This window comes from Falco peregrinus, chromosome 6 (assembly GCF_023634155.1).
Source record: "Falco peregrinus isolate bFalPer1 chromosome 6, bFalPer1.pri, whole genome shotgun sequence".
Classification (NCBI taxonomy): Eukaryota; Metazoa; Chordata; class Aves; order Falconiformes; family Falconidae; genus Falco; species Falco peregrinus.
Genome location: NC_073726.1, coordinates 52,133,117 through 52,136,875, shown reverse-complemented (window position 1 = coordinate 52,136,875; position 3,759 = coordinate 52,133,117).

Sequence of the window (3,759 nt, the reverse complement as noted above, 5' to 3'; positions counted from 1 at the left end):
AAAGGAAGTCAGGCAAAAATGCCAGGAGGCACGCATGGATGAACAAATTGCTCCTGGACAAACTCAAATGAAAAAGGGAGCCTACAGAGGGTGGAAGCAAGGAAAGGTAGCCTGGGAGGAATACAGAGAAATTGTCTGAGCAGCCAGGGATCAGGTTAGGAAAGCTAAAGCCCTGATAGAATTAAATCTGGCCAGCGACATCAAGGGCAACAAAAAGCTTCTATAGGTACATTGGTGATAAAAGAAGACTGGGAAAATGCGGGCTCTTTCTGGAAGGAAATGGGAGACCTGGTTACCTGGGATATGGAGAAGGCTGAGGTACTCAGCAGGTTTTTTTGTCTCAGTCTCCACCAGCAAGTGCTTCGCTCCAGCAACACTGCCCAAGCCACAGAAGGCAAAGGCAGTGGCTGGGAGAATGAAGAACTGCCCACAATAGGAGAAGATCAAGTTTGATATCATCTAAGGAATCAGGGGGCATACAACTTCATGGGACCTGATGAGATACATCTGCAGTTCCTGAGGGCACTTGTGGATTAAGTGGCTAAGCTGCTATCCATCATATTTGAGAAGTCCTGGCAGTCCAGTGATGTTCCCACTGACTGGAAAAAGGGAAACATAAACCTCATTTTTAAAAAGGGAATAAAGACCAAGACCCAGGCAACTTAGGCTAGTCTTACCTCTGTGCCCAGCAAGATCATGGAGCAGATCCTCATGGAAACTATGCTAAGGCACAGGCAAAATAAGGAGGTGACTGGTGACAGCCAACATGGCTTCACTAAGGCCAAATCATGCCTGACAGATTTAGTGGCCTTCTGCAATGGGGTTATGACACTGGTGGATAAGGAAAGAGCAACTGATGTCATCTACCTAGAACTGCACAATGCATTTGACACTGTCCTGCACAATATCCTTGTCTCTAAATTGTACAGGCACATTTGCCCAGTGGATGAGGAATTGGCTGGATGGTTGCGCTTATGGAGTTGCGGTCTACTCCTCGATGTCATTAGATACCAGTGATGAGTGGCATTCTTCAGGGGTCATCAGTATTGGGACTGGTGCTGTTTAACATCTTTGTCAGCAACATAGATGGTGGGATTAAGTGCACCCTCAACTAGTTTGCCAGTGACACCAAACTGTGCAGTGCGATTGAAACACTGGACGGAGGTGATGCTGTCCAGAGACCTTGACAGGCTTGAGAGATGGGCCCGTGTGAACTTCATGAGGTTAAACAAGGGGAAGCACAAAGTCCTGTATGTGGGTCAGAGCAACCCCAAGCACAAGTACAGGCTGGGCAGAGAATGGATTAAGAGCAGCCCAAGGAGAAAGACTTGAGGGTGTTGGCAGATGAGAAGCTTCGCATGACCTGGCAATGTGCACTTGCAGTCCAGAGAGCCAACCATGTCTTGGGCTGCATCAAAAGAAGTATGGCCAGCAGGTCGACAGAGGCAGTTCTGCCCCTTTACTCTGCTCTGGTGAGACCCCACCTGGAGTACTCTGTTCAGCTCTGGGGCCCCCAACATAAGAAGTACACGGACCTGTTGGAGTGAGTCCAGAGAAGGGCCACAAAAACGATCAGACGGTGGAGCACCTCTCGTGTGAAGACAGGCTGAGAGAGTTGGGGTAGTTCAGCCTGAAGAAGAGAAGGCTCTGGGGACACCTCATAGCAGTTTTCCAGTACCTAAATGGGGCCTACAAGAAAGCGGGAGAGGGACTTTTTACATGGCATGTAGTGATAGGACAAGGGGGGAATAGCTTTAAACTGAAAGAGGGTAGATTTTGATTGGATGTTGGGACGAAATTCTTCACTATGGCAGTGGTGAGGCACTGGAACAGGTTGCCCAGAGAAGCTGTGGATGCCCCATCCCTGGAAGTGTTCAAGGCCAGGCTGGATGGGGCTCTGAGCAACCTGGTCTAGTGGAAGGTGTCCCTGCCCATGGCAGGGGTGTTGGAACTAGATGATCTTTAAGATCTCTTCCAACCCAAACCACTCCATGACTCTGTGCAAAAAGTGTCTTTCTATAAAAACCCCTTTGTAACCGACAAGTGTAATGGATTGACTTTCCTTTCATTTCACTTTAATATTTCACATTTCCACTCCCTGGGTAGAATTTTTGTCTCCTGTTATGCAGGACTTTTTTGATCTTCCTCTTTGTCAGTAAGTATAACATAGTCCATGGAAAATTTTGTAAGATAAAACAAAAATGTGAAGATGGAAAGGAAACTGCCTTCAAAGAATGTCAGGAAATTAGCCCAAGTGTTTGATTGCGCATTTCCTCATGGGAATTAAAAAAAAAAAAAAAAAGATAGATAGTTGAGACAAAGGAAGAATCATTAAGTAAGGAGCATAAAGGTTCATAAAGTATAGTTTTAGCATCCTAAACCCAGGTCTAACAAGTATATAGAAAGTGCAGAGTCAGATAAACAGCAAAGAGTGCACACAGTCTTTAGTCATCTGGCACATTCATCTAAATTCTGGAAGAAACAAGTTTGAGATATCAAGGTATAAGCTTCAAATACAAGCTTTGAAACACTGGGTTTTTTAATATTATTTTATTTTTGAAGAAATACTCGCTCCCAACCTATTTTTCTTATTATTTTCTTAAAACATAGCAATACTCTAAGGATCTACATGTTGCAGGGGATGTACAATCAACCACATAGTGTGGTTAAAGATCAGTTCTGAGAACCAGTAACAAGTTCCTATGAGGGAAAGAAATCTGATAGAGTATGAGTAGAAATTAATTCCCCCACGTGTCTTGTACTAGCCTGCACAGCTTATTCTGTTTGAATACTTTATCCCCTAAGTATTTATTAAAAAAAAACTCATTAGACATAACTGTTAGCTAAATTCACAAGAACTCATAGAATACATTAGCCTACTCCCAACGTTCAAAGCTCTTAGCTTACTACTTGTCAGTGATACCACAGAGTTCAAAAGATGCCGAGTTGCGTTAATAAATTATTACGATGATAAGATAATATATTTGATACATATTTATGTTTCCATCGGAGCTGATGAGTCTAAATATGACATATTGTTATTGAAGTATTAAAATAACATTGTATGACAAAAACACAACACAAAATATATTAAGGCAGCTAGCACACTTTCCTGGAAAATAAACTATTTATAATATCCAAGGTTAAAAAAAAAAAACTTTAAAAAACCCACAAAAATTACTCTTTTAGAAAAGGCCTTTTTTTCTTTTTTTTTTCTCTTTTTTTTTCTTCTTTTTCCTTCTTTTTTTTAACTTTTTTTTTTTTTTTCCTGCATCAAATATGTGCTAATCAGTAGTTCTAGCACTTTGGTCATTTTAGAAAACAGACGGATGACAGACATTTAAGAAAAACACAGAAAGGGAAAGCAGTGTATCTGAAAGTATTTTACATTTATACCTTTTAGGTACTGTCTGTTCATTTACTTTGTAGGCTTTTAAATCCAGGATCTGTTTGAATTTTGCTGGAGCTCACTTTTGTTTAGAAACACTGTAACTATTTCTCTGTTGAATTCATTTAATCAAAAGCATGAAACAGATTGATCTGCAAAATATAATCATGGCAACCCAGAAATTACTTATGTACTCTCTGTTAGCACAGTTTCTAGCTCAGTTAGAAATCCTTTTCGATAACTGAGTATACACCTTCACTTTGGATTCACAGCAATGTGCTGGAGAAGGATCTGAGACCAGCTATACATCCTAAGTGAAATTATTTGACTTAACCATATAGTTGTAAAATTCTCATGTTTTGCATTCCATC